General features: G+C 33.5%; 1 protein-coding gene across 2 annotated transcripts in view; it reads left to right on the forward strand.

Moving 5' to 3' along the window:
- The first annotated feature begins 240 nt into the window (after positions 1 to 240).
- Positions 241 to 9,471, forward strand: part of LOC111624792 (lebercilin-like) — a 42,646-nt gene continuing 33,415 nt past the window's right edge. The window contains exons 1-2 of one of the 2 annotated variants that reach the window (XM_023367742.1): positions 241 to 379; positions 472 to 536. The gene's annotated coding sequence lies outside the window, so the exon portion shown is untranslated. Of the gene's footprint in view, positions 537 to 9,471 lie in introns of both variants that reach the window. The other variant, XM_023367741.1, reaches the window with a different exon arrangement.

The raw sequence follows: 9,471 nt of genomic DNA on the forward strand, positions 1-9,471 counted from the left end.
TTTCGTTCGCTTCGTGTTATTTTGCAATTTAATATTTTAAATGCGTAATGTTATTAAAAATAAACGTAATAATAAAAATTTTTATTTTAAATATTTCATATTAATAATTTTTATTGTAAACTTATGAAAATATTCTTATAAATATTAATATTCCTCATCTTAATTCGTTAATTAATTTTAATTATTCGGTAGAATTAAATTTAATTTTAGGAAATATATCGAAAATATATTTAACCAATAGGAAAGTTTATTTTTCGGACATGACCGGATGACCAATCACAAGATGTGTTCGAGATTTAAAAGTTGCACGTTGTTTATGTTTTCGTTTCTAGGACTTGAGAAATCTTATTGTTTGTTGTCGTGTGCTTAGAAATCAATAGTTGGTTAAATATTTATTAATTTAACTTGAGGAATGTAATTATATTAATTGCATTTTATATTAGTGTGTGATGTTTTTTTAATTCAAAATAGGGTACCGGTATTTAAATTAAAACAGAGAATTTAATCTGTTTCTTAAAATAATACAGCAATTAAAGGTGGGTATTTTTCATCATTTGGCAAATAAATGCTTTGAATTTTCTTAAATTTCGATATTTATAAGATTTTTTCACGTAATATAAATTGGAAGTTATCATATCTCTTAGTGAATCGAACATAATTATTTCAAAGTATATGAAATATACTTTAATAAATTTTTGTTCTTACTAAATATTTAGAATTACGGTTTATATGAGAGAAATACTAAATTAGAAGAAAATCGTATATCGAATATATTCAATCAAGATAAGAGAGAACAGTAGCACTATTTGGCCAGGACCCAGAACACAAATTTCATTGATAATTTAAATTTTTTTTATCTGCCACAGAATGTTAGTGTACAGTCGATCCCCTATAACACTGTTGATAATTCCATTTTATATGAATTCCATGTTGTACGAGTCACTTAGATTTTACAAATACGTGAGCCGTTCACAGCCCGGAACATGTATTTGCATAATCTAAGTGACTCGTACAACATGGAATTCATATAAAACGGAATTATCAACAGTGTTGTAGAGGGGTTGACTGTAATTTTAAAACAATTTGGCTAAAAACACTCTTCATTTAATATTGTTTACTAATATCCAATCTATAATTGATTATGCATTGGTTATGGGCCTGTATATCTCTATCTGTCTTAAAAAAACTCAATGCCAAATAAAATATACTTTCTGCTTAATAAACTTACTAGGTTATTAAGTAGAAAGTATCATCTGCCCCGTATAAAACTCCCCCAATTTAATTATATCCAATTAGGTCTTCCTGATATACAGTGGAACCCCGGTTAATGAACATAATCTGTTCCACGAGTCCATTCGTTAACCGAAGCAATTTTTCCCATAGAAATTAATGCAAATACAATTAATCCGTTCTAGCCGTCAGTATTTTTGTAATTTTATTTGTAAAATGGGTTTTCTTTAATGAAAATATAGGAAAACGTGCTCATAAACAGTCGATCTACATTAAATTTTCGGAAAAAAGGAAAGATTTGACGGGTATAAAAAACATCACATACGATCGTTAAAGTTCTAAAATGACAGATAGCAGAAACAATAGGCTAAATTAAGAGCGAAAGGCTTATAGGTTTATCAACAATCTCCGATCAGAGTCGACGAACAGGTGTCAAAGAAACGCCTCGGAACAAACCTTTCTCGTGACCTGATCTGGTTTCGGTTTTCACCTGGAGACAAAGAAGAAAACAATCGGGAAGTGAGGTATGGGAAGCAGGACAAATCGTAAGGTGAGATTCAAGGAAGAAATACTATAAAAACCCCGAATATCAAGGTCAAAACGCAGTTTTCCTAAAAATTCTATGGCGATTAATCTGTGTCGTCTTCGTCTGGATTAAGCCTGAAGTCGTTCCCGCTAAAATTTGTGTTGTGTCTCGCGGACCGCTCCAGTCTTGCGACTCTGTCATCTACCATCGCTTCTGTGACCAAGCGAACCCATCTCGTCCGCTCTGGGGCTACGACTGATCAGTTTGCACTATCGTAGGACCAGCGATACGCCACTCCCCAGTGCCGAGAGAAAATACTGTAGATAAGCCATTTCCAACTACCTCAAATATATAAGCATCTTCCCGTTCTAATAAACGATTTTCACTATAAAATACTTGTCATTTTTGTCTCCTCCGCCATCACCAACGTACGAATGGACCCCAGACCATCACCGACACACGATTAACTGATTTTCCCTAAAAGTCGACAAGCTTACAAATTTGACACAAAAAGCCGTTAAGTTCGTTATCCGAGACAAATTTTTTTCAAAATAATAGTTCGTTAACCGATTTGGTCGTTAACCAGGACGTTCGTTAACCGGGGTTCCACTGTATTTAAAAGTATAGACTATTTTCACCAATAATATATTTATAAATATTTTAATGATCTGCTTTCTTCACATTACATTAAATTACAAATTCAGACAGTTAATAGTAGACAGTCTTCATGTCTTTTTGTTAAATAATTAAATAATTTTCTACTGTTATTACAAGGCAGTTAATAAAATTGAAAATATGCTCTACCTAGAATACTATAAATACAAAGCTGTTGTAAAAATACACCACTTAATTTTATACATTATTATATAATCTTATTTATGTTATTTTTATATATTTGTTGTTGTTGTTATAGTACTTTGATATTTTAATGGGATTCATTTTATGTTCCTTGTATTGGAGGACAGCAATTATTGTCTTAATGATATTACTGTACCTGTATTTCACAAATAAATAAATATATATAAAATATTATATTTTTTATGTTAGGAATGATGTTATTACTAACATTTTCAAGATATAAATAATATATTTTAGATCATATTGAATTTTCTTTCTTTGATTTTATATACTTACTAGCTGTTACTCGCATCTTCGTCCGCGGAGGTTTTGCAAGCAAACCCTATTTATATTCAGTATTTCAACAACCATAGTATTTGTTATATAACACCTACCACTGAGAATGATGAGAATTGCTGAGAATTAAACAAACTGTTTTCAATTTGATGAATTTTCTGGAACATGTACAATCGTTCTATAATCGAACCAAAAAGCAGAAAGAAATTTGAATTTAAAATGGTTAACATTTGGTTAAAAAATTGAAATATATGAAAATATTTATAAAAATGTCTGAAATGTTATCAATTTAAGGGAAAGTATGGAATCAATTTCAAAAGTCGTTCTTCAGGTTAAGCCTTAATGCTCTCCCTCTCCCCTCATTGGGGAATTTTGAAAAATCCGTTCTTACTGTCCATACCCATGGCATACCCTACTAAAACGCAGTTAAAAACAAAAAATCGCATCTAAAATATTACAGTAGAAACCGTTCTTCCGGTTTAGCCTTAATTCTCCCCTTCTCCCCCCAATGGGGAATTTCGGAAAATCCCTTCTTAGTGTGTGTTTCCATGATGTACCCTAACTATGTACCAAATTTCATCTGTTTAGGTTCAGCGGTTTGCTCTGGGCAATGATGAATCAGTGACTCAGTCAGTCAGGACAAGTAATTTTATATATATATAGATTATCTCTGAAAACAATATAATCTATTTATAGCATGTGACTAGGTTGCCATCTCTCTGGGTTTGACCTGGGCTGTGTTCAGTAACGCAGAACACCTAAGTTAGAATTCTGAGTGGCCTAATGGGCGAAGCTAAGAATACATAAAAGAAGCTAGTGGTGGGAGGAGTCAAGCAGTAGTTAGAAACGAGTTCAGCATTGCAGCATAAGTAGACTTAGCAAGAATTCTGCGTTACTGAACACGCCCTGGAGACTCCAGATTTCAGCGAGTTGTATCTGGACACTGGGTTTAAGTATTATTTCTCCAGGTTGTGTAGTAAATCCCCCACATAATTATAAAAATAAACAATATTGTATATTAGAAATTCAGAACTTGTACACAAAGTTTGTGAAGGACTAAAGAGGTCTATCTCTACATAAAGCTCTGGAAAAAATTGTTAATGCCTGGACAGCAATAAAACTTTATTTTGTACAATGGCGTGAAGAAGATATTCACAAAACCATTTGGAAGTTCGTGAAGGACAGTGAAGATGGGATTTGAGATGAAGATAATTTATCTTTAACCAATGTTATATTCAATTTGTGCATAATTTTATGGGACTTATGAATTAGCATATTTTACAGCTTGAAAATCAATCAGTAACAAGTTCTGAATTGTGTGGCATAATGTTATACCTGAAAAATAAACTGGAGAATAGATTAGAACAGGGCTTCTTATACTATGGGTTGCGACCCCATTTGGGGTCGCTTAGTGAAATCTTGGGGTCGCGAGATTTTAATGCAAAATATTGAAAATAATTTGTGATAGTTTGAAAATGGCACGCTTTTTGTCATAGGTTTTGTGAGTTGCGTTTTATGTCACTTCTGTTGCAGCGAGACAACGATTGTAGTGTGAACTAGTGTAGTGTTGTTGATTTTTAGTGCATTCAGTTGTCTCTGTTCCATTGTAACACAAGAGTGAACTGTGGTAGTACACCATTATTGTTTTTGCAAATTTGTACTGTATATATCTTTATTTTATGTATACAGTCGATCCCTCTATAAGACGGTAGATACGTTCCATTCTTTATGAATCAATTTTGTAGGAATCACAGCCAATCACAGCCTGACATGTGTGAAGTTTACGGACTACGGCTGTTTGAAAGGTTTCTTCCATAAAATTAATCGATTCTAGACTAATTCGACTCAACATTTCCAAAACAGTTATATATTTTTTTGGAAATAATCCATATAAACTACGCTATAAACAAAAAATTGTAGGATTACTTACCGAGTGTGCACCATTCGACATTGCCATTGCTCAAGCTTGTTTTCGTCGCGGAACAGCGCAACAAACCGTGGCCACAATTTCTGATGTTATTTTTCTGTGAAAACTTCGTTGAACTTTGGAGACATCATTAATATAAATAATTTTTATCGCCATTGAATAAGAAATGTTTCTTTCACAAGAAATGTATAAAATTACAGTGCTGTATTAGACTTACGGTACCTAATTTACATACTGTACAGACGATAGCTCACCAAAACTGTTCGTAGCTTGGCGCTAAACAGCAGAAAGTATACATATAATTATAATAAAGTTACAATAAATTAAGTTAATATATAATTATATATACAGTACCTAATTTATATATAATTATATGTACAGACGATACTAAACTCAATTTATCCACCTAAACTGTCCGTAGCGTGGTGCTGAATGGCGGAAAGTAGTTCGGCTGCCCGATGACGTTTTACATAATTATAGGGGTTTTTTGCCGTTGTTTACGGATACCACCACAATTTTATCGCCGTCTTATAGAAATCGTAATTATAGGAACCCGTCTTATAGGGGGATCTACTGTATATATTTTGGGGAGGGCGAAAAAAATCACAATCATAAATGGGGTTTTGAATAAAAGAAGTTTAAGAAGCCCTGGATTAGAAGATCAGTTTTTCAGTAGTAAAGTGAATACAACTTTGAAAAAAATATCTGTTTTTCAAAGTTGTACATAAAGGCTACTGATTACTTGGTAAAATTTTATATTTTGAAAACAGCCCATTTTTCAGTAATTAATCTTAAGAATGAAAATTTCAAATACCAAGATTTTTTAGATGCTGCAGAATATGTAAATATAGAATTAGATGCCAATATATTGTATGATGATATCTTCCTTCTTAAAAATATCATTCCTTCCACCAAATCGCTTGATTTGCCAGCTGATAAAAGATGGATAACAATATTTTCCTTTGATTTATTCATCGAACTACCATAACTTGTTGGTAACATTCTATTGATACCTATAAGTAATGTAAATGTGGAAAGAATTTTTTGATTATGGGAAATACTTTGACAGACAACTGTAACAGGATGCGAATTGAGCTGATAAAGGCAGAGTTTGTAAAGGCTTTGATATCAGACAAGAAATATACATGGAAAAGTCTACATAAATAAACAAATTATTATATGTTAATTGGTATAGATTGTTTATCTGTTGTTATTTTATATTTAAAATATAAGATGCGAATTGAGCTGATAAAGGCAGAGTTTGTAAAGGCTTTGATATCAGACAAGAAATATACATGGAAAAGTCTACATAATTAAATAAATTATTTATTACATGTTAATTGATGTAGAATGCATATTTTTCTTCTTGTTTATCTGTTGTTATTTTATATTTAAAATATAAAATGTTAAGGTATTTTTATCAATATATATATATAATGTGGATAGTAACATTAGAATTGTATTTAATTTGTAGGAATTTTGGAATGTGAGTTTTTATTAATAATAATTTATATAAATAAAAAAGTTAAACGTATGTATGTGGTGGTTTTTTTTTATTGTCTTTGAGTGAGATCTATGTCNAATATATCGAAAATATATTTAACCAATAGGAAAGTTTATTTTTCGGACATGACCGGATGACCAATCACAAGATGTGTTCGAGATTTAAAAGTTGCACGTTGTTTATGTTTTCGTTTCTAGGACTTGAGAAATCTTATTGTTTGTTGTCGTGTGCTTAGAAATCAATAGTTGGTTAAATATTTATTAATTTATTATTTATTTATTTTAAAAAATTAACAATTTTTAAATCCTATGTTTGTAATTAAGTAAACTTTCCTGGAACATTATTAAAATAATAATAAACAAACTTTACACATCAATGAAGAATCAGCTTTATCATCTCTTACAAACTCATACACAATCTATTTGTATATCATGAGTTTTGATCTAAACAAAATGCAAAGCACTCCACATTAAGAAAGGAATTCTGAAGGAGATTTGTACTGTACTCAGAAGTGGAGATACTATCAAGTCCATGGAAGAGAGTGAGTTATATAAATATTTAGGATTCCAACAGGCCAAACTTATAGAACATACACAGATAAAACAAAGATTAACACTTGAATATCAGAACAGGTTAAATGCAGTAATAAGAACACATCTAAATGCAAAACATACTATTAAAGCAATTAATACCTATGTTATCCCTGTACTCACTTATTCTTTTGGAGTTATACACTGGACACACAGATCTCAAGCAACTCCAAAGGAAAACAAGAACAACACTTACTAAACATAAACAATATCATCCAAAATCATCCATAGAAAGACTAACTTTTCTTTAACAACACACCTTCAAACTTACATTCTGAACACCTGGATGCAATTCATAAATAACATTGACAACACTAAGCAGTCATGGACCCAAAAGGTGCTTTATGTCACAAATGCCTATTAGCTCAGGAGTACATTGACAAAATTGCATCAAACTAACTACTCACTGACTAGGGGGCTGCCTGTTTGAAGAGAGAGAGGGGTTTATGGTTGCCATTCAAGATCAGGTCATAAACACTAAAAACTACAGAAAATTGCATTCTGAAAGGCTACATCACTCAAAAATGACTCTTGCAGAAAATGCCACATTATGCCAGAAATAATACAACATGTAATCTCTGGTTGCAAGCTCTCAGCAAAACAGATTATTTGCATTGGCATAATTAAATAGCAAGAGATTGAATACCAATGCAGATTATTAAAAACCCACGTATCATACTAGAAATATACTCCACAGGGAGTATTAGAAAATGACACAAAATATACCATGATAGAGCCATAATCCCAGATAAAACAATTCATCATAATAGACCTGACATCACTTTTATTTACAAATGCAATAAGATCATTTAAATGATAGACATCTCCATTTCAAATACTCATAACATGAAAAATACACTGAAAAAATAATTTCATTCCACTCACCCAAGAATTAAGGCAACTGTAGCGGATGGATAGTATTATTTATTGTGCCTACGTCTTCTCTCCACAGGTGTCATACTACATACTCTACACAAAAGGCTAGAAACATTAAACTTTAATAAAAACATATACATGACACTACAGAAAATTGCAATATTGAACACATCACATTGTTAGGAAATTTTTAGACATGGACACATTCAATAATAACACAGAAGTTTAATGTTACACTTGTTTGGGTAGCTATAGTCTAGCATAGCACTTGGTGCCAGTGTCAGCCGAGCATTTGCAGCATAATAATAATAATAAAAATAATAATAATATCTGTCTAAAATATATTATGTTAATATAAGAATTACTTTCATAAATTGAATCCTCCCCGGCCTGGGGAGGCAAGGTCCTTGATTCTCGCGGCATACTCTTTGAGGAATTCATGGCCAACTGTGAATTGCACCTTCATCATGATCCTACCAGCCCTCCAACTTTCACCTCTACACAGGGTTACTCCTGGATAGATGTTACCACCAGCACCAAAAACTGCTGCAACCTGATAAACAACTGGGCTGTGCAAGAAGAAGATTCCCTCAGCGACCATGCATACATAAACTTCCAGATCAACCACCATTCCTTTAATTGCCTTTCTGATCCTCTCAGGTTTCAGACTTCCAGGGCCAACTGGAACATTTTTGCCAACTACATATCCAATTACTCTGTTTCTTTTGATGCCCACGACTCAGTTGAAGCTCGTGCCTGTATTGACGAGAATATCAAAATAATCTCTGATGCATGCAACAGCAGCATTTCAAAGGGCACTAGAAAGGTTAAGAGTGTACCTTGGTGGAACTCCACACTCTCTCAACTTAGGAAAACCAACATCTTGCTTCGTCGGAAATTCCAAAATACTACCACCGAGCCTGAAAGGACTCAGCATAAGCAAATTTACCTGGATCATCAGAAGACATACAAGGCCGGCATCAGGGAGGCGAAGCTTTCCTCCTGGAGGGAATACTGCACGCAGGCTTCCAACAACCCATGGGGCTTCCTGTCCAAATGGTGCACTGGAAAGCTTAAGGCCAGAAGTGCCTTTACCACCAGGCCTGTAAATGGCATTCACACTACAGATCTACACTCCACTATTGCCGCCTACTTCGATACCATTTGCTTAGCAGATGATGACAACGAAGACAGTCCCTGGCATAGCTATATCAGGAACTGTGTATCAAATCCCATTCACACCAACAACAGTCCTCTTCTGAACTTTAACGAGATAGACAAGGTCATCAAAAGTCTAAACAAGAGGAAAACACCTGGGATCAACAACATCACGCCGGAAATGGCGCAGCAAATTTGGCATCATTGTCCTGAACACCTAATAGCAATATATAACAGCTGCATTCAATGGGGAATATTCCCATGCACCTGGAAAAAGGCCAAAATGGTTCTTATTCCAAAACATGGCAAGCCACTTGACGTTAGGCCCATATCTCTCCTGCCAGTGCTCGGGAAAATTTTGGAAAAACTGGTGGCCAACAGGATTGGATGGCACCTGGAAGCCACAAACAGTCTCCACCCACACCAATACGGTTTCAGGAAACAGCACTCTACATCAGATGCCATCAAAAACGCCACTTCCGGCGTTAATCAACTGCTTATCAATTACAAGTATGTCCTGGGCATC

This window comes from Centruroides sculpturatus, unplaced genomic scaffold (assembly GCF_000671375.1).
Source record: "Centruroides sculpturatus isolate CEXI.00-Female unplaced genomic scaffold, Cexi_2.0 scaffold330, whole genome shotgun sequence".
NCBI lineage: Eukaryota > Metazoa > Arthropoda > Arachnida > Scorpiones > Buthidae > Centruroides > Centruroides sculpturatus.